This window comes from Plectropomus leopardus, chromosome 5 (genome assembly GCF_026936395.1).
Source record: "Plectropomus leopardus strain MGB_pleo_1.0 chromosome 5, ASM2693639v1, whole genome shotgun sequence".
Taxonomy (NCBI): domain Eukaryota; kingdom Metazoa; phylum Chordata; class Actinopteri; order Perciformes; family Serranidae; genus Plectropomus; species Plectropomus leopardus.
The window spans coordinates 15,472,141-15,495,352 of record NC_142180.1 but is presented as its reverse complement, the minus strand read 5'-3'; the positions used below and the strand labels follow the sequence as shown (position 1 = coordinate 15,495,352).

At 39.5% G+C, this 23,212-nt stretch overlaps 1 protein-coding gene across 1 annotated transcript in view; it reads right to left on the bottom strand.

Moving 5' to 3' along the window:
- Positions 1 to 18,590, bottom strand: part of fam163ab (family with sequence similarity 163 member Ab) — a 28,491-nt gene extending 9,901 nt beyond the window's left edge. Inside the window, exon 1 of the mRNA XM_042484209.2 lies at positions 18,090 to 18,590. The gene's annotated coding sequence lies outside the window, so the exon portion shown is untranslated. The remainder of the gene's footprint in view (positions 1 to 18,089) is intronic.
- Between the last annotated feature and the right edge of the window lie 4,622 nt (positions 18,591 to 23,212).

The window sequence follows — 23,212 nt, the reverse complement described above, 5'->3', positions numbered from 1 at the left end:
TAATTTGTCTAATCCTGTTATCTGGCGTTCCAAAGGCTTTCCTCTATCTGTTTCCTCTCTCAATCGTCTCTGCTGCGGTGCAGCGTGGGCGTCTGAGTGTGTATGTTTGCATCTGTGTTTGTGTGTGTGCTTTGTTTGTTTGCATGCGTGGGTGTGAAGTAAACACAATTTAGGGGGTCGATTTAGAAATTGTGAAATAGCTTTTTCATGAAGATTATTCACCATAAAAGTAGAATCATGGGTAAAATGTCAAAACAAAAAGAACCTAATCTGTTAAGGCTGTACTGGGAAACTTCACAAAGGGGCAGCTCTGAATTAAATCACAGGATAGAACTGTTTGGATCATTTGATTTTGGTTGATGTTGTGAGGTGACTACCTCACATTGTACACAGCTCTTCATGTTTGTTGGTTGCAGTGCAGCTCTGACTGTAAATTGAAAAAGCACTAATATTATATAGTTTAGTTCACTAGAAACATATGATCAGCTGAAACACATCAGGTGCTCTACTCTCCTGTAGATCAGGAATCAGGAATGTGTGCTGTCCTTGGTGCTGAAGTGATGTTAAAGGAAACAATGTTTTGTCAATTGTTTTGTCATTGTATTTATGTAGTTTTGTCTATGTTGTTTAATGCAATAAATCTAATACATTTTAAGTCTGGGGGATTGAGCATAATTGCAGGTTACTGTGTGAATTATTGGTTTGGTTTGGCTACAGAAATTCAGTTTATATGTTGTTCTTGCTGGTGAAACACAACAGCACGGCTGTTACCTCTTCCTACACACATTCAAAAATCAACCAAAGATCCAGAGTGGGATAGTGAGGGATTTGGGGGTTTGTGGTGCATGTTTGTCTGCTAAGGACACTCAAAAGCACCCAATTTGGCTTGCAGCAACCTCTGGGGCTGAAAAATTAATTGCAAAAAAACTGCAGTTCCTCTACTGACCACTCCAAAACAGAGTAAACCCACATGTTTAAATAGTCAGCACTACAGCAGAAGCATGTTTACAGCCTGGAAAAAAACAGCAACAAAAAAAAAGGTTTTGGTCTCTATAGCTAATTTTAACATTCATGAAAACTATGCATAGATGAAGCAAACTAAACACAAGCAAACAAAATGAAATGGGACACATGAAACAACCAAGAAATTACTCCAATCTCTTGGATCTATTTGCCACTTTACTAAAATCAACAAGTCCTCTGAACCAACCAACTACATACATCATTTGCTTTTATCCTCACAGGAGCATTTGCTGAATTCACACCTCTACTGGTTAAGTTGGATTTAGGACAAGAATCCTACTTTGGGTTTAAATAATGTAAATATTAAAAGAACTGGATACAAAACCCCAGATGGCTCCTATTTAGTCAAATGAGATTTGCACGGCTGATGCAGATGTAAAAATAACTTCCTATCTTCAGGTTTAATTTCTGGGGTATGCTTCCCACTGAATCGCTGTAGTATTTCTGTCCACAAGTTCCTGCTCTTAGACATTATGTTGTGATGACATCACAGATTTTTTAAAACGCTTTCCTTGGCTCGAGAGAGTTTTACAATGATTAAACTGCCATGGATCAAAAATTCAGAAAAGTAAGAGTCATAATTGACCTTGTTTGCAGTTTAAGGTGTCCTGTCAACGTTTTTATGACTTCTATCTCTTTTATCTACGGTGATCTTTGGGGAAAATACTTTTTGGAAAAACTGGAAGCAAGTCTGAGCAGTGTTTCTGGGGTCTGGTTAAAATTAGTCATCACATTAGGTAACATGATAATGTAATCTTAGCTATGTAACATGACAATACATACATACATAAATACTTAACTAAGTGTTGACTTTTGGTTCCATAGGGGAACACAAAAAGCCGTCTTTTTGGTTAGTATCAATGCAATGTTTGTTAAAACTCATCGAAACACCCTGATCGCCCCTTATACTACATCACCTGACTTCTTCCCTCTCTTCTGTCATCATTGCTACAGCTACTAGAGGTCACCGAACACCTACCTCACCTATGGTGTCATTTTGGGGAGGACAGCAACGTCAAAATCTTTAAATACTTTAAAATCAGATGTTTTTGATGTAATAATGCACCAAATGATGAGTAGATGAACTTCCCGAATGTTAACAATTACATGTGACCTTGAAAGTCTTTATCTACTGAGACACCTAAAGGAGTTCAACCAACCGTTAACCCATCTTACCTCTTAAGCTGTCGCAGCAGTTACGGCCCAGTAGGCAGAGATTGATGACTGAACATTTTAGTTCAATTACCAGATTTTGCTCGAGGTCATTTGGGGCGAAGAATGCAATGAATGCGAAGAACCACTACCCAGAATGATCTTCTTGGCCCTATAAAAGCACATGATCAATACAGGCGGTAAAGCGCCTTCGCCCCTGTGAAGATGGAGAGAGGACGACAGAGAGTTGGAACACAGTTTCAGTCTTTTTCCTTGTCCAATCTGGACCATGTTCTGATGCCGTATACGCTGCTGGCAGATTTATAACTGGTGTACATTACGCCGTTATGCAGCTCTCCAGGTTACTGTACTCCAGCCTGCCAGCTCCTGATTCAGCCTTTTTACACACTCCCTGAGACTCAAGATTTTCAAGATGTGGTGAATACCTTCACTCACATGGTGAGCAAAAGATTCATTACTGGCGGTCCATCTGTAATTTTATACAAATGTCAAATTCCACTTCCTCTCCTCCAATAAATGCCTATCACCATCGATCCAGGCCAGTGGAATGGCAGTGTCTCCCAGCTGCTTTTTTATTGCTGTTACTGTTCAATCACAAAAACCCATTACTATTACTCTATGACAAATGCTGCTTTGTGCATAATGCTTACAAATTCTTGATTCTTCTGAATGAAAAAAGGCAGACAGTGTTTTCTTTTGATACTTGACATTTGCTAGATTCACAGCCAGTACTCGAGACGCATCTACTGACCATAGGCAGATTATGACACCGTGTGCCCCTGGGTCTAGACTCGTAAAAGGTCCCCCTAATCCACAGAATTAGAGTCCTGTAAATAAACTGAGGGGATTACTTAAATTGTATCACAATGGTTTCTTTCTTGTGACAATGTTTAACTCCTTCAGGTTAACTTTGAGAGCTCTGTCATTGACATGACTGACTAAGCCTTTTGACAAAAATGCAAAGTAAATAACTTCATGCAGAGTTTCTGGCGCAGGGTACCCCTGAGACCTTAGCCCTTGAGCCGGGGCTTGGTAGACCCGTTTGAAAATACACCCATGCCACTGACCTGAAAAATCAGTTTCTGTTGCTGCTTCTACATTCCTACATACTTTTATTTCAATATTTTATTGAAAGAATTCTTATCAACAGTGAAAAAAGCACATGTGCACACTCACATCTGTGCAATAATCATGTTTACCATGCAAGTTTTTGGTCAGAGACCTTCTTCAAGGCTTGAAGAGGGTCTCTGACCGAAAGCTTGCTTAGTAAACATGATTTTTCATGGATTTGTGTGAATGTGCTTTTTTCACTGTTGATAATGATTCTGCTCCAGCACCTCAGTCTCAGTCCAAATACTGAGTGGGCAGTGTTTTTCCAAGATTAAAAGAATTCTTCAAATGATCCCGAGTATATCAGTTTCTCACCTCGTGTTACACTGAATTCGTGCAGAACCCCTTTTTTTCCACATGCCTCCACAGTGAACAAAGAATAAAAAAAAACTGTTCTAGATGAATTGGAGTAGAGGTGGGTAGCGTTAAACAACAACATAACAATATCAATGGATAATATCATGGATTGTTCATTCACTTCACAAATTCAACGTAAGACAATGTAAGTGATATATAAATGATCATTTTGTGGGTGAGGTATTCCTTCAACATTGCTTTGACAGTTTGATTGACATTTGAATTCACTGTTTTTGACAATGTTAACTATTCTCTTGTGTTGATTATTTCAGTAGAGTTATAATTTTATCATGTGTTGCGCTATAGTTTATTCATTTCTTCTGGGTTTTTCTGTCCTTTTGTACAAAGCATTGTGCGCTGCATTTATTTTTTAATGAATTCTGCTATATTTGGAAAATGCTTTATTCTTATGTGTTGGAGAAAACTAACGACTATAACTGTTACAACCCTCGACAGTTGCTAGTAGCAGCTGAATGAATAGCTGTTGGTAACAGAGTGTGGTCACGCAACACACATGACACAAAACGCATAATTATTTCACATTTTAACAAAATCTATCAGCATTAATCACATCAGCTACAAAACTGTTGGTGACCGGGGGGGGCTTTGGAGATTTTTTTGTGAGTACAGTAAAAACGACAGTGGGCACAGAGCCTGTATCAGAGAGCTCATAAACTATTGCATGTAGGCAATTTTGCTCTAACATGTTTAAATTTATAACAAAGATGATTAAATCTGATGAGGAGCCTGTCACAAAAACTGATAGAAACTCTGGACCAACTATGGAAGTCTGCAAATAAAGCCCTTCTATAAAGCAACAATGGCTTGGCTCAGAGAGCGCCCTTAGGCAAGACACTACACTCTGTAACTGCTGTAGCATGAGCCAACAGTAGCAGATTGTGAGCTAGGTTTGAATGTGTGGACCTGTTCTAATTTAGAGCAGGTCAGTGTTAGAAACAAGCATGGAGCTCAGCCCATTTCCTCAGGAAAAACATCCCCAAACACACTTAGATATTAAACAGAGGTAGACAGAGCAGCCTGCAGCAATGCTCAGCAAATACGGAAGATAAAGCTGCACCAGTGGTTATCCACTTCTGCTGTTTGTTTTCTTCAAACTGGGCCGATTTCTATCTGACATCTACTGTTGTTGTTTCTTTTACCATGCTGTAAAATTATATTAGTAGATTTTGTGCTGATTTGGACTTTACAGTAAATGCTTACTGAGTGGGGCTAAACAAAAAATATCCAGAGTCATTGCTGTTGTAAACAACAGCCCAGTAAACAGGAAGAAGAGGAGCACAGAGCAGACACGCAATGTGAGAAGAGCACTGTGTGTCTATGATAGTATCGCTTTCAGCTAAATAAAATGTTGCTGAATGATGCAAATGATTGCAACCATAGAAACTATTCATATACAATCAACGTTAAGAATAACAATATGATGAGGTCTGAGTTCTAACCCACAGAGACGTAAAAATCAACATCCACAGTCATTGGAATATCAGTTTTCACATATTAATTGCTCTTAACAACACTTCTCTTACCATTATTTGAGTGGCAGCAGACACAATCAATGATAAAACAACAGCCCACTCTCTACCCACCAGGTATCGTTCCGGCATGCTTTGAGTACAAGGGCGGAGACAACAACAGTTTTGTGTGAAACTCCCTAAAAATGTGGTATTTCACCCAGATGGGCATGATTTTGCAGGACGTAACAGTGCACTCTACAGTGAGCTCCCTACCATCTGAGCCCATGTTCTGAGCACACCATAACCAGCATGCATCTTTGCAAGACCCCTTCTAATTTAGTCCATCTAAATGCCAATATATTTTTATGCTTTTTATTTGTACATATTTTCCAAAATAACATTATGATGGTCAATCTGAGAAATTTGAGAAATCAGCAGTCGTGAATATTTGTAGGGATGTCTGGTCACAGGTGCAGCTTTGCCAGCAGTAAGGATCAAAGATCTAAGTGTATTGTCATGAATCCATAACCACACACACAAGATGAAATCTCTGTTTAAAGTTAGTTAGGCATGAGGTCTCCTGTATGTTTAACTTGGGGTTAACAGTCACAACCCTAAATCATTACATAACTTAAGACCTCCTGGAAATCTTGTCTTTGCTGATGCTGATCTCTATCGGTTTAACCTCTAATGTTGTTTCACTGATTTCCAGGTGTGGTCCCAACACGTTCTCATCTCAAGCCGTAATACATAACATAACATTCAGACAGAACGTGAACACCGGACTCTAGCATGAAGGTCTGGGGTTTCTGATGCATCCACCACTCCTCCTGCCGGCCCAACGGACCTTTATGATCTTTATTTATATTATTATTTATATTCTTACCACCAGTGTTTACCTGACAAGACTTGTTCCATCTGGCCGCTTTCTCAGCTGACACTGCCAGTCCAAGTAACGCGCTGCTGCAGTTGGTGCGATCTGTATAATAACACCACGAATGGTTCTGTCTGGCATATCATGCAGGCATATACACGTCTTTTGACGTTGGGATCTTATGCCGAAAGTATTCTTTATACTTTTACATGCACACTGAAATTCAGATTTTCTTTTATTCTGAATATGACAATATTCTGAATTTGACCAGGTTGTTTAAACAGCATATTTCACTCAGATTTTCTGAATAAGGCCTTATTTGGAATGAAGCAATTTCCGATTAGGACATGTGGAATATGCCAATATCATTCTAGCCTGATACAGCCATCCTGATGACGTTAGCTTCAACATTCTCTTTTTTCTCTGTGTATTAGTCTGGACTCTCTGCTGCCCCAAACATTTTCTAGAAATTACAATCTAGTCAGGGCCATTCAGTTAGCCGGACCATAGCTGACAATAGAAAAAATCCTATTGCGATGCAAAGAAGCAGAATGGTGCAATCGGCTCCAGCCTTTACACTTTCTCATATTTTACGTGATAAATTACATCCTCGCGTGAGATAACCTGAGTATGCGCGGCTACATGTAAACTGTAATAGTTGTGGAATGTTAGATTTCATTAGTCATGTGAACACCTGATCAGGAATCTTTGCTTTTTGGAATAATGCAAAAACTAGAATATTTAAAATGTAAATGTAGTCACTGTTGGGTGTGGTTAGAGGTGCAAGACAGCACATTTCTGATCACAGCCTGGGTGTCAGAGGTAAAACAGGATGGAAACTTTCAGCCAGAAAGGACAGCAAAACATGAAGTTACTCTTTACGATTCTTAAAAAACAATCAGACTCAGACTACTGCCTATGGCTTTGAAGGGACAGGTCTAAACACTGAGCCATTGACTTACTTGCACTTCAAAATGGAAGGCTTGAATTGATTTTCTAGCTAATTTATATCCCGTTCAGACAGATTCACAGCGAGGAACTTGAGCAGGAAAGGGGACTTGACGTTAAACATGCATACAGCTCTGCATCTGCCTGCTTTATGAGGTTTGCAGAGGTTTCATTATAGCTGCTCAGCTCCTCCTCTGCTGTCCTGCGATATGCCAGCTTCTCTTTCACACTTGGCAGCAGAGCAGCATCATTGAACGCATACTCTGTATAGGGCAGCGGGCAGCCGGGGAAGCTGTAATTACTGTACCTCCATTCTGCTGGTCAGCACGGCAGTCTCATAAAAGGAAATGAAATGGTCCAGCTACTATCTTTGAGGGAGTAATGTACCACGAATATTACATTAGCATACATTCACATGGACATTTTATCTGTGACAGTTAATAAAGTGAGGGAGCGCAGGCAAAGAAGGCAGGGCTGCTGTGGTGCCTTGCTCAGGAGCACTAACACGAGTTGTCAGCTTTCTCTACAGACCTGTATATGTCCATGTTTCACCGAATTAAACTGTCAACCTTAGAAATGCCTGTGGATCAATGCATATCACTCCAGCATAGATTGATTTCACAACTAATTTCTGCTTTAAACATATAGTACTAATGGATGGAAGTTTACTTGTTTAAGAGATTTTTTTTAGCTCTTCTCCTTTAATTTATGGGACAGTTTTAAGTCAGAATCGAACTCACAGTCGCTGCGGCAACGACACAGCCCAGCACATGGGGCACCTGCTCCACCTGGCTAGCCACTAGCTGCCTTGATGGTTGTTTACGTTTAAGCATTATATAAAATATATTATACTGAAGACAAAGCAGTTAGTGTTAAGTGAAGGGGCTTTCACTGTTTTTTTTCTAAGGTCTAGGGATCAAACAAATGTTACTGTGCTAAGGTTACAACGGTATGAGGTTTTCACAGTATGGTAACTGCCTCAGAAAATGTTGTGGTTCCACTGTATCACAGTAACAAAGAATTGATATTATTATTATTAGTAGTTGTAGTAGCATTATCAGTCAGAATGACCTTTGAAGGAATAAAAACACAATGGTTATATCTGGTTTAATAATTGTTTTATCACTATAATTTAATCTTGAAACTACTTTTTTATGTAAGTATGTGATGAAATAGCTAAAATAAGGGTGAGATTTTCCATTCCGTTACATTTTTTTAAAATACCAAAGATAAGCAAATGTACACGGTATGACAATCCTCAAATGTCATATCTCGGTATACCTCAAAACCTGTATATTGCTGCAATGCTAAACATCCTTTTTTCATTTCAAATCATGATGTCAAACATGACATTGTTCTATAAATATAAAACACATCTGCCTAGAGCGTAATAAAGCTGTCACTATCAAAATCTTGGTCAACTTGCGACCCTTTCCCACAACTGTCAAAATTAGAAATAACACCATATGCTTTGCTGTCAGCCTTAAAATGAATGATGTAGGTGTGAAATTGAGAACACTGCTCAAGGCCGTTCCAACACATGGCTGTGCAAAAACACTGAACCTGTGACCTTCAGCTGACAGGATGGTAACTGAATCCACTGTGCCACCCTGCTAACAGACACACGGGAGGAGAGAAGCTTCCAGGACAAACAGCGACTCAAATCTCATCCCTCTGCATTAGTTAAGCTGTCATTTTTATATCTGTTGCTGCAATAACTGTTTAAATAAACACCATTAAGAATAGGGAGGTCGTTTATAGAAATAGGACCAAGTCATTGTTTTGCAAGTCACAAGTCTCATGTCTTTGCACTCAAGTCCCAAGTCCTTAACTTTGAGTTTCGAGTCTCAAAAAAGCTGGAATGCGCTTTGTACTGACTCTAAAAACAGAAATACAGTATATTCATTTTTTATAATTAATTATGCATAACCCCCATGTTTTGGATAATTATAATTATTTTTTTGATTGCGTTTAAATATACTTTTGTATTTATTTGTTTATACAAGTGCAATCAAACCCAATCAGAAAAAGTAATGCTGACACACATTGTCGAAGCACCAGTCAAAGCATCATTAACCATTAACCAACTCCACAATCAGTTATGTTGTTTCGTTTCTCAACTATCAATATTTTCATGTCAAAGGGTTTAAGTTCAAATGAAATCACAAGTCAATGGTGTTAAAGTCCAAGTTGAGGCGCAGGTGTTTTTTTTATTTTGTCTGGTAGAGTCTAAAGTCATCAAATTGGTGACTGAAGTCTAACTTGTGTCCAAGTCAAGTGACTCGAGTCTGCACTGCAGGTAATTTAACAAATCTCACAGAGGTGTGCAGACACATCCATAGCCAAAATGTTTTACGAATACGAACATTTCTGATTTATAAATAAAAAGTATTAAAACACCTCACACAAGAATAATTGTTGTCTTATTTAGCAACAACAATAAGTTGTCATACAATAAGAAGAATATATCAGTAGCTCAATTTTGACAAAAATGTCACAGAACCTTATAATTCTAAGGTGACGATACTGTTAGCAGATAAGAGAAACAGGAGAGAGAGAACAGATTCAGCCGAAATCCTACAGTCTTCTCACACACCAATTTCATCTATCAGCATCTTACATTCACACCTTAAATTGTCAGCTTGAGGCAATATTGAGATTAAAGGTTTACATGGTTTAAAGAAAAATGATTTCTCTAACATTTTCTTTTACACAGATTAATTTAAAAATCCGTCTGTATGCGCTTCCCTATGTTGTATTCTGTGGCAGGTTAAAGGCATTTAATCTCCCCAGAAAATAAAAACTTATTATGATCATAGTGTGATTAACATTATCATATGAAAGTGAAATGCTGATGTGCATGTAATGGTTTTCGTAAGGATACCTGCTCTTATGCATTGGTTTCCACTTTTTTCATAAAAGTCATGTTGTGACTTTAAGTTTCTTTCATGGATATATATACTAAACTAACTACTATGTATACTAAGTAAACCCTTATATAAAACTGAAGCTATTTTACAGTCAAAATTATCTTAAAAAACGGGTTGACCGTAACAAAAGTGTTTTGGGAATGTGCACAGAAGTCAGTTACATCTCATGTTTATTGATGTACTTAACTAATGTCTTGAAATATAATGTAATGTAATGTAATGTAATCACTGGATGAGAAAAGGATTGAGGGTGTGGAATTGGTAAGAGGGGCAGAGTGTAGTGAATGAAAACAATCATGTAACTTCATGAATAAATGCATAATTTCAGGTTGGAAGTCTAGACGTCAGCCATATTAAGGTTTAGCCTCAGATGTGTGGTATGTTTTATTCATACTGAATATATATTTGAACATATATATCCTCCATGTTCACCTCCGGTCAAAGATTATTATCTGGGTCCTGTAACCTACAACCTTTTTTCCTCCTTACTATTCATTGCATGATCTGGGGAGTGTGCTGCAGCTTGCTGCGGGTAAGAGAAACAGGAAAACTGCTTATTGTAAGTTTGATGGACTTAAGCTTGAAAAAAATACTTGCATACATGAACTGTTAGACAAGTGTTGAATAAAAAAAAGTTAGGGAGCTGGTGGGTAGTCACGATAAAGGACTGAAGTTTTGAGAAGGATGACGTTTTTGGACAAACATAACACGATCCATGCATGATCAGCGAAGGATTTAGGATAGAAACAGGTGGTAATTTTAGGATGAGACAGGTGGTCAAAATGGTGAGGGTCATTGAGGGGTGGACAGATATAGGAATGGATCTTTAGCTCAATTGTCCATAGCGTCGCATCGCAAAACCTACTTCCAGAGTATTGTCTCAGAAGAAGATCTGGACGCACACATTATTATTCTGCTATTGGAGAAAAAAATGCTCTGGCTTGTTTGTATTTCTTGAAACCAATTAGAGTTGTCTTGGGCAGTGTTTATCCCAGGATGCAACAGCCATGCCCCTGTAAATTAGTGTCAGGGGTACCTTGTTTGAAAAGAACATTTGCACAAAGGGAGAAGAGCACTGTCATTAAAAGTGCTTAGTTACTGCAAATGAAAACAGTAACAGATGTATTTTGACCATGTGCTACAGCTTTTAGTGATAAAAATGACAAAGATAATTTGATAATTGGTGCCAGAGAGGTTAAGCCTGAGTTAAGTTCAGAAGGACCTCACTGGAGCTGTTAAATCTACTGATGATTTGCTGGCTGTATGTGGCTTTTGCAGATTATTATTACAACATCAGACAACAGAAGCTTGTGTGAAAAGGAAATGATTTTTACAAATTAAAAAAAGAGAAAAAAAGTGGCAAATCAACCCTGACTGGCTGTGTCAGAAATCAGATCATCAGGCAAAAGAGTCCTGCCGGACAGAATATGGGCTTTTTCAAATGTTTTATTGTTGTAGATCTTTTCAACAAAGCAAGCATACCTTACTGCACAATCAAAATCTTTGCTAGGGGGCGACAGATAATTGGCCTGACTGTTTATTTAGGGCTGATATTTGGAATTTTGCCGATTTTCTGTATCAGCATTTTATTTTAATGATCACAGATGGAAATAATTAATTAAAAAGTACAATGAAATTTTGAGCATGGGAGGAACTTTTTCTTTGTAAAAGTTCACAGAGCTATTTTTATTTATTTTTTTTTTTTTTAAATAATTTTCAAGTGACTTTATAAAGCAGTTGCTGGGAACTTGCTGTATATGATGTTGAAAGTTTCAGTTTCAGGCATTTAACAAAGTTTCATGTTGGAGTTTGTTATATTCAAAATTCTAAGTACTGACGGAAAGATTTTCATTTTTATTGTAAATCTGTATTGGTTCCAATTATCGGTTATCAGTCTAATTAACTACAAATAATCAGTATTGGACTGAACCCATAATATTTGCCAAAACATGCCATTTTTAGTGTGTAAGGTTGTTAGCTCAGAGGTTGTTGTTATTACATTCTTCATCCGTCATGTCATACTAAATTTTCCCTAGTTCAATTCTCAACTCACAAGTCCAAGTTTTTTAAACTGTGAGAGATTTAAATGTATTTAACAAGGATAAGTGTTAACATTTCCAAATTTTGTTCTAGCACATCATCTTAGCATCAGTCCCTATAACAGAAAATCAAAGTTAAGTCATTTCACAAAATTCTATGTGACTTTTGATCTTGAAAAATGTCACACTTGCTCATAGTACTAAAACAGTGCGTGTATGGTGTGCATGTATTCTTCAATGTCCAAGTGTGTCTTTGTAAGAAATCAGAGAATTGTATTTGTCTGTGTGCATGTCTCAAGGCGCATATTAAACTCTGTGTGTGTGTAAATGTCAAAGACTATTGTGTTATTTTAAGGGTGTGCTCGCTTATGTTTGTCAGTCTGATTAAGTCAGGAAGCGTCTCTATAAGTGTGTATGTCTGTATGTGTGTGTGTTTTCTGATGAGTCACTACAGATACAGCAGCCAGCAGCAGTAGAGCAACGTTAGCAGATAACAGCGTTTCTGTTCCAGGGGCCTCCGGCTCTGCCAACAAGCCTTCCTCTTGCTGGCCTCATCCTCACCCAGCTTGGCTGCACTTAAGAAGCTGCGCTAACATCCACACACCACGCATCGCTTTGCACAACGCCACAGTGCGAGTCACCAGCTGTGATCCAAACAACCAAAGCAACTGGAAACAAATGATACATGCTCAAATCCACCTGATGCTGGTGATGACCGATGTTGTGGTGTGTTCGTAGCTAATGATAGCCACAGAGTGTACTGTGGATTAAAGTGTGTGTTTGTGTGTGTGTGTGTGTGTGTGTGTGTGTGTGTGTGTGTGTGTGTGTGTGTGTGTGTGTGTGTACTGAGGGTATAGGCCTGTCCTTGGCCAGCTATTTCAATTTCCTCCCCTTTTGCTATCTGGGTGCTACCGTTTTGAAAGGGCACCATCGCTACATCCTGGGTTTAGTGATTGGTTAAAAAAAATGTAAACAACCCAGACTGTTTTCCCCCTATACCATAATGATAATGAGTACTTTCAGACCTTTTTTTCTCTAGCACTGACACAGCGCTGTGAAGACAGATCTGGCTATGTGAGACCAACTCTTTGTAACTGGGGATTAGCTACCATACCAGGAAACAAAAAAGCACCATGAATTTGTCGGATTTTATTGTGGAATGGTAAACACACCCCACTGGCCCACTGGCAAACAGAACTGCTTTGTAAAAGCAAGCTTATGGAGAACAAATTTACAATTGTTGTTTTTTGTTGATTTACTTCTTGAAGATAAGTTAAAGAAAACACTTTTTTTTAAATTCCTTTTTAATACCCCTAGAAATGGCAACAAATCCTTCCTCCACTACAATTTTAACTAGGGGTCGACAAATTATCCGCCTGGCTGATTGATGGGGCCGATATTTGGCATTTTGCCAGTTATCTGTATCGGCATTTTATCTTAATGATTGCCGATACAGAAAGTCCAAAGAAAGTGTCTGGTTGGGAGGAACTTTTTCTTTGTAAAACCTCAGCTATTTTTATTTATTCTATTTTTCTTTAAACTTAACTTAAATTTTCACAAAAAAAGTTGCTGGGAACTTGCTGTATATGATGTTGAAAGTTTCAGTTTTGATTAAACATTTGCTAAAGACATTTAACCAAAGTTTTATGTTGGAGTTTGTTATAATCCAAATATTGACAGAAAGATGTTTTTTGTAAAGGAATATTCTGTTCATATCATGTTCCAAGTATTGGCTATTGGTCTAATTAACTCCTAATGATTGGTATCGACCTGAAAAACCAATATTGGTGGACCCATCTTTAATGTAAAGGTACGTAATTTAAGTAAACTTATGGAGGTTAGATTTAGGCAAGGGGAAAGTCTTGTGTTTTATGACCCATCCACCACCCAAACCTGCATCGTTACTAGACTGCTCGACCGCTTCCTTGTTTACTCCCATCAGCACATTGGTTATGTGGTCTAAGCCTTCCAAATCATGTGGGTTATGCATGAACTACAGGCACATCATTATGTGGGATATGTAGAAGTTTTGTAGGAAAACATGCAGAGTATGAGAACAGCCTGCCTCCAGACACAGAGACTTTGTGGTGGTTTTGGCTCTTTTTTGTAGTTGTTTTTTGTCTCTTTAAGGTAATTGTGTTTTATTTTGTCTTCTGTCAGTTTGTGTCTTACTGTGGTTGTTTTATGTCTCAGAGTTATTATGTCTCTCTTTGGGGGCATTTTATGTCTTTTTTGGTCATTTTGTGCCTGTGGTTGCTTTGCCCCTATTTGTGGTTATTTGTGTCTCTTTGCAGTTCCCTGCCCTCTCTTTTCTCTTTTGTCAACTGTAGTAATATTAAGTCTTGCTGGTCTGTCAGTGTTAATTTGAATGACATTTTGCAGATAAAGGCTAAGACAGCCCCTGACACTCTGGGCCCTTGGGCTTGTGCCCAACCAACTTATTCTAATTTCGAACTCGTCACATGGTGTCACTCCGTTAGGACTTCCTGTGCCACCCTGTGACATTTTAGTTATCCTTATGGGATGCTGTTACAGTGATATCAACAAATGCACATGGTGGAATCAAGCTGCAAGGTCCCTATGTTTACACAACAGCGTGGACTGTCACGGCAGTTAGGATTAGGCAAAAGAAGTGCATGGTAAAGTGTAGAAAACACATACACGCACAGACACACATACACACATACACACACACGGTTACATGGTTACTGGCAGCATTGTAACCTGACACTGTGCTTCAGGGTTTCAGGAACATGCGACCACTTTCGCCCAGCTGCGTTGTAAAGTGACAGGGCCCGTGCACATTGCATGTGGACAACTCCGCTGTCATTCGGCTGTCAAATGATGATGAAACGACGCCACCGGTTCTGTCCATCACCAGCTGATGCGTCTGTGCATATTGCATGTGGACGTGGAAGGTGGCTTTTGACATCACACTTGTAAACCAAAAGCACTGACGGAGTGGCACTATTTGACTATATCGAAATGAGAATGGGTTGGCCTCGAAAGGCCCGTTCAGTAATCCATCTGTGAGTGAAAGCTATTTTCAAGAGACACGCATACCAACATAGTATTTGGGTGTCTTTCACATATGGCAATCTGACAGCAATCTGCTGGGTCGATTCTCTTTGATTGAACACATCCATGTGTTATAGTGGCTTTTCCAGACACTTCCACCAGATATCAGCCATCATCTGGTGATTCAAATCTACAATATCAGCTGGTTGTTTGTGGCAGACCTTATGACGAGCCTTTTGTCAGAAGCTGGAAGCAGACGTTGGAGTAAAGTTTCCTGTCCTGCTAATGCTGCAGTGCAGTTTGGACACAGCTCGTCTCACCTTTAAAGTGTGATTACAGTACACTCGACTCACGACTGTATGGCAAGAAATACCGATTGAGCAGCCAGAAAAATCTTGAGGGCTTTTCAATAATTCACACACCACTCCTGAAACACTGAAACACTTTCCCTGGGTAGCTCCCCAACCCATCCCTAACATCAAATCAACACACACACACACACACACACACACACACACACACACACACACACACACACACACACACACACACACACACATACATACACACACACACCACTGCAACATCTTAAAAACACTCTTCCATGCATGTTGTCCCAGAAAATACATTGAGTGGAGTGTCAGCAGGAGGAAGCAAGACATGACTTTACAAGCGAAGGTAGGCTGAGTACAGTAGTCTTCTTCCAGAGAGCAAGAGAAACTAAATCTAAGACTTTCCTGTAACAGTGTCTCTGCTTTGATTAAAAAAATGGCTCATTTAAATTCCACACAACCCAGAGCAGATTTGAGTCTGTGTTGGTGTTGGGATTTAAATTACAGCATGATTTGTGTCACACACAAAGCTCACTAACTTTCAGATTTTTATGCCAATCTTGTGTGGACATGATACAAGATTGTGGGATACGCTTAATAGAAAAATTCAACCACATGTGCTCATCTAAGATGACTTACTTTTGACCAGCCAGCTTCAATTTGAGGTTCTTTAATGTATTTTTTAGTTGCCCGAACATGACTCAGATCTCCAAAATGTTGGATGAAGACTATAAAACTTTTAAAATACAGACAGTCATACGAGGCCAGTTCTCAGTGTCTGCATAAGGACAGAGATTAGGACGGCTGGATCATAGTGGCAACTTTTGCTTAAAAACACATCTGCAGGCTGGTGAGGATGCACGTGACCAACATATCACTGCAGTATGGCTGTAAACATCAGTTTGTCCAACAGGTTTAATTGGTCTAACACAAGATCAAATCCTCCCAGTATCTCTTCAGCTGAAGCGAAAGCGTAAAAATCATGAGCCACAAGGATTTGTCAGGGTTAATAAGGAAGCCTGGGTTAACTGTTCCTTAAATTAACTGAGCTCCATCAAATATTTAGTTTCTCAGCCAGAGAGGCTGTTACAGAACAACTTTGCACTGGCAGACTAAATGTTGCTAGCAGCTAGTTGTAATTTCCCTCAGTGTTTTGAACTGTTGGCACAGCACACCATTATACAACCTGTGTATTAAATACATTTTGTCTGTTGCTGCTGTGTTAGCTGTGACAGGCCCTGACTGCAGACTCCTCTGGGAAATCAGCCCACTTCCTGTTGTATCACAGCCACTGGAGGTGGAGGAATTAAGAAGTGTGTGTGCACATGTGTTTGTGTATATGTGTGTGCATGTGTGTGTCTATTTGTGTGTGTGTTTGGAGCGAGGTGGAGACAGGAGGATATAGAGAGGCTGCTCTACAGTTATTTAGTCAAGCTGTATTTTTCTGTAGCTTCCTCTGTGAGAAATGGGTCAGAGCAGCACCGCACCTGCTGCTGGCTGTTGATGTGGAAGATCAATACTCTTCACATACTGCTACTTTAGCTGCCATAAAGTAATGGACTAATTATATAGCAATGAGAGATTTGTATATATATTTAATAAGTATATATTTATATTTGAGACAGATGCAAGTGCATGAGCCACCGCAAGCATTCAAGAGTTTTGAATATGTTTAATCTAAAAAACTAAATTGCAAATTAAAAAATTTAAAAATAATTTGGGATTAGAGAAATGCAGTATTCTTTCATCTGTTGCAGAATCTCAGCTCTATCCATAAAAATAACATCCTGTTCACAGCCAACAAGTAAGCCGAGGTAATCAATATACAGTATTTGTATAATTCAAACAGAAAAAGATGCAGAAAAAACAGTTGGGGTGAAGAACAGTTGGGTGATGTGTTCACATATTGTTGTAAAGTGTATGCATGAAAGGTGCATGTATTTTATGTATGTATGTGTTTTAACTGTCCTTTACTGTCTATTTTTACACTGTGTTGGCAGAGGTAAAATTTCCGTTTCATGTAATGGAAAATTTAGTTATGTTACATATGTCTTCTTCTGGTCTTAATGGTCGTATTACAAATGACATAAACATTTAAACTTTTTGAGTTTTATAGCTGGATGAAATGATCAAAATCAGCCTCAGCTTATTTGTTTGTTTACTATGTTCCCATTAATGATAACTGTTACTCATTTTTTCCACATCTAAATCTTATACAAGCAATTCAGACGTAAAATGTAGTGAATCACTTTCAGCCAAAACATTTTCAACAGGAGTGGCCTCTGTGACCTCTTTCTGTCCGAAATGCAACATGATTGAACATAATTTAAATTACACAAGTGGGCATTCAACCCCTTGCTGTGCCAGTCACTGCCTCACTTTGCTCTTCATCTTTTCAACTAGAAATGATGCAGTCTTTTTAAACCAAATGCCAGCGGCAGCGGCAGGCCACCCAGACCAGACTGAACCAGTGTGAAAGAAGATCACAGCATTCGCAAAATGGCAAAACCCCCGAGACTCCAGCTCCTGCTGAGCTGCTCCACTGCCACTTCCTCTCCTTTGGCAGCCTTAAAGGCACATTTCACGTTAAACTTAAAGTGCAACTGAAGTCACAAATCTCTGTGCTTGGCAATGTGAACCTTTACATTTTCGCCATTGGCACTAAATGAGAGCGACTCCTTCACATCAAAGGTCCGAGTCAGAGAAGTACCTGCCATCCCTGACATGTAGATCCAGAGCCAATTTCTCAAATAATAAAACATTTTCTGACATAAAATATGACCCCATCTCCCTGTTTTTATTATTGCACATACCTGAGCTGGTTACATGGTCCGTTTGTTCAACTCAAGGCTAATCCTGTGGACTTGGACCGTGTAAAATCACCAGCATCCTTATCGCAGCAGGAGGAGAGCAGAAGGGCGCTGTGCATGGGACTGCGGCGGAACTTCTCCAAGGATGAGCCGGAGTCCAGAGCGCACAACGCCGCCGGGAAAACCCAACACTCCCGCTCTGGGAGCAGCAGACTAAAGGTCAGAGGGACGACTGCAGAGACAGCCACGACCGGTAGACACGGAAAAGCGGAGCATAGTCACGGTATGCACCCGGAGCAAACAAACAAACAGGTAAGGACAACGCTTCAGGGTAAGCGCTTTTTACGCGCACGTAACCTGCAAAAACGCTTTAACCTTCACACGCGGCGGCGGTCTTCTCAGGACACAGAGAGGACAAACAACCACGGAGAAGCTTGAAATTGCATAAATTTGAACGGAGACATCCAACAAGTGAGGGACTAGGAGGCGAAATGACGGAGTCCGCGGCTGGGCGGACTGGGAGGAGGCGGTGGGAGGAGAGGAGCCGCCCCGCATCACACTACCCTCCTGGCAAAGGACTTGATATGGTACATGATTTCAGAGGGACACTATAAAACATTAGTTGAAATATAAGGTATTTATGAGAGGAAATATTACTAAGATATGAAAAACTACAGGCTTTTGTCAGGTCTCTGCAGTTAAATTCACATCACTGTAGATGCCTGGCAGAATATTATCAGACTATATCACACCACAAATACAGTATCAAAGTGCAGTGCGGTCTAGATGCTAGGAGTTACATTATACTATTTCCATGATTAAATAATAAATGATAAACCCTATGAGTTGAGGTAATATAAAGTGATTATAAAGTCACTATTGATCACCACAGACACATTCTGAGTGTTCAAATAGCAATCATGACATGAATATAATAATGTTTGCTCAGGATGTTTCCATTAAAAAGCAGAATGGGTAATGCGGTTGCGCCCTGCACACAGTAAATAAATGCTACAGTAACCCCCCCTCTTAAACACAGGCCACTGAGCTACAGTAATTGATTTGCCCTCAATCACTGGTCTGTTAATCTACTTACTGTTGCAACCAAGTCAACGCAAATATCGACAGCAAGGGAAGGCCTGGCTGACAGAACAGGGCTGTGCTGCACCACAAAACTGAGACGCTTATAGACTGATAACACTCAATCCCAGGACCAACTGGGAAGATGAAGTTTGGGGCTCACACAACACTACATCATTCTGCAGTATTTTAAACGCTTCAACAATCAGGTTGAGAGAGTTAAATGTCAATTTAGGGGATATATTGGTAGGAATGGAATATATTACCGTAAGTATGGTTTCTTTAGTGTATCATGACTTGAAAATGAGAATCATCATGCTTTTGTTATCCTAGAATAAACAGTTTTTGTCTACATTTGTAGCTGGTCCTCGTCTATAGAGATCACCATGTTGCACCACCATGTTTTTTACAGTAGCCCAGGACGGACAAACCAAACGCTGGCTCCGGATAGGGCCAGTTGCGTTTTTAGGTCACCCACCATGGTTTGCTTTTTTCTGTGTTTTTGCTGGTTTAAATCACATTTGTTCTAGAGAGACAGAGTCCTCTGCAGATAATTACACTCTCGTAAAAAACCTCCTGACCAATGAACACTGAAGGAATTCTAACTGGGAGCTATTTCAGCAGGTTGCAATCTGAACTCCTTACTGCCAAATGCTACTAAATCCCCCTAAACCTCCAGTAAGACGTGTTGCAACAGAAGTGCTCAAAAGAAGAAGAATTGATTCTGAAGATGACTTGATGGGCTGAAAAGAACTCTAATCCAAGTGAGCTTTCTGATGCCTTTTGAGACTTTAAGCTAATAAACCAATGAGCAGAAAGTCAGAGCACAGCAAGTAAGTATCTTAGTTAGTTCATTAACATGCATGCCAATAATTTGATCTTTACTTCACTAAGCCTACATAGTCAATGAACTCCTGGGCAAAGTTTTGTATTTTTGCCGATTCTTATCCTATTCTTTTAGTCAGTATCAAGTGTTGTACATCATATGATTCAGAGGAACCTACCCTTTCTTTCTAGTGGTGTTTTAAGTCCCCATCATGCATTACCTTTGTGTGGGCACACCCAGTAAGTTTTTATCCCAAGTTGTCTCATATTGCCGCTTTGTCAGTGGACTTCCTGTTGACAATCCATAATGCCACTACCATCGCCGCAATGTCAACCAAAGCACGTGGTGGGATCACATTATAAAAGCACGTATTTATGTTTGGGCAACAAAAGCACATGGCAACCAATGCTGGGACGTCAACAAAATAACATCCTTAGGTTTAGGGGTTAAGGCTTTTTTTCAGCCGATGCTGCCCGCAGGCGTATTTTATAGCCAAAAAAGGTGGCTTTTGGAGTTGGGATCTTACACGGAAATGACTGCAAAAGCAGCATATCTGATGACTTTGGAATGAGAATGGGTTGCAACACCATATTTGAAATGGGAAAAAAACTTATGTTTTGTTGAATAACCCTATAGTCAACCAGGGAATTTTTGTTTTATTCTATATGAAAAGTTGTATGTAGGGGTTTGGGGCCTCTACGTGAACTTTAGCGCAAAACATACCTTTTCCTCAGTGAATTACAGGCATTATAGGATATTGTCTTGGGCATTTTTTAGTAGACAAAGTGACAATAATACATTTTGTTGCTGTCTTATTTTACTATAATGATTAAAGATTGTGGTATTTTCTCCAGATATTGGAAGGTAACACCTTTACACTTATTCATTCATACAACTGCAGTGACAGAGTATAGCAGGATGGCTACCTTCAACCTGCTGTTAACCATGTTTGGCTAGAAGCAGGCGTTACCACAAGCATTTATTTGGGTTTTGAAACAGAAAAAAAAATTGAGAATAAAAACAAACTCAAACTTCTCCTTGTTGCTGCTGGGATTTCTTGCTTTTTTGCCGCTAGCCTCACATTCACAGCCACACCCATCTGACCTCTAGCCTATGAGACACACCCACAGTAAATTCATAAATGCCCCCAAAGCTTCAAAGCATGATATTGCAACACAGTTAAAAATTAAAGAGAGAAAACTCTCCCTGAAACAGCAGCTTCTGTTTATGATAGTCGGCAGCAGAAATAAAGCTGCAGGGAGTGCTGGTTGTACAGCTCCATACTTCATCTGTGTTCATTCAGCTAGAAAACTGCCAGCACTGCTGCAGAAAGTGATTTTACCCTTAGCTGCCCAAAATACAGACACAGATTGGGGCAATGAGAAACAGCGGGCATTATTATCTTCAAAATATAGTCAGTGGTAAGAATGCAGATGGATACATGTCGGTAAAAAAATAAGGTGTACGCACTTGTCTGTTCGGTCCTTGAAAAGGTACTCAGCCTGCCATTGAGCAAGGCATTAACCCCCTAGCAGCTCAACAGCAGACTCTGGTGTTGATGATGAAATATTTGGGCAACATAAATATTTGCTTTCTTGCTGAGAGTTATATGAGGGGAGCGATACCATGCTATATTCTGTTTAATTATGCAAGAACTGTGACAAACTATTTCTAGGGTGTGAACAGTGACAAATAAACAAAGGTTCCAACGTCCTTGAAACCAAAAGAAAGATGACTCACAATCTCCACTGCTGAAAAAAAATTCAAATGGCTATAATGTAGAAATTAAAGGCTCCCTCACAATAAAACAGGATTAATTTTAAGAATTCAATTTCAAGCCTTCTATGGCTGTTTACAAAGCTTACTTGAAAGTTAATTGGATATGAAACTCCCTCCTGTTTAAATTACCTCAGTAATCCAGCTCATCAGGAGAAGAGCAGTGCAGAACTGGCTAGAGCAGAGGTATTGCCAATATTTTGAGGGTGTATATGATTTAAACTGATGGTATTGACTGGGTGGGAGCTGCAGAGAACTGCCCAGGTGTGACACTAGATCTGAGCTCCAAATTGCTGGGTCAGTCAGCAATGACCTTCCCTCTTTGCATCCAGGACCAAAGTCCTGCAGCATTACATTGGAGTCCGGCTGGCACTCACTGGCTGTTGCTTGAGTTTGTGGATTTCAGATTCCAAGGTCAGAGGTCAAAATGTTCAGACAGATAATACTGTTTAAAAAATAGCTAACACTGCAGCAAAATACAAGAACACATAATGGTAGCGTGTCATAAAACGTGGAAGAAGTCTAAGCGGCGGTTTGGTTTGGGTTGGTGGTGAACACTGTTGCAACCACACGTCGGGAACCAGGCAAACAGTTTGAAATGAGTATTAATGAGACTGATTTGAACCATTTGTCTTAATAAGAGCCCCAAACTAAACATTGGCTTGCGGCAATTGTTCGATCGGTCTGGCAGACAAGCTATCCATTACAGTGATGAGCTAGAGCTAGAGGTTTGAGTCTCACAAACAAGTTCAATATGGAGAAAGAAGAAGAGAAACAGGAGATGCTGTTTCATGAGGGACAATTCTCTTTTGTGCCAGATGACACATTTTACAACTATGTGCTGTTTTCATTAATCACAAGAAGGACTGGATAAGTTGGCATGCACAGTGATAGCCACTATGGCTGAACCAACAAAGAAAAACCCAAAGTCCCACCCACACTGACAGGTGGATTCTGGGAAATGCAGTGCTGAAACACAATGCAGAGTACTGGCACTGAAAGTGGAGCCTCTATAAAATCTAATAAAGCAGTGTGTCTGGTGGTGAATGCATACAACATATCAAATGAACATACAACACACAGTAGACTTCACATGGCCAGCTGTTTGAGCGTGCAAGAACAAGCATCTCTATGACAACCTGGGTAGTAAGAGGTCACCGTGTGTGTGTGTGTGTGTGTGTGTTTGTGTGTGTGAGAGAGAGAGAGAGAACAAAGCTAATGCTATTTCCTGTGCTGGGAGGCAGTTTGATGCTTATCTGGATTTGCCCATCCCTGATATTTTAGTGTACTGACTATTGTCTCTCTGCCCATGTTCCCTCTGATGTGAATAAAATTTTTCATTTAGAAATTTTAAAACCACAATATAAAAACAATTAAATCTCTTCTATTGGGCTTGTGTAGGTCATTCTTAATGTTGCTTTACTCAAAACCTTTAGAACATTTT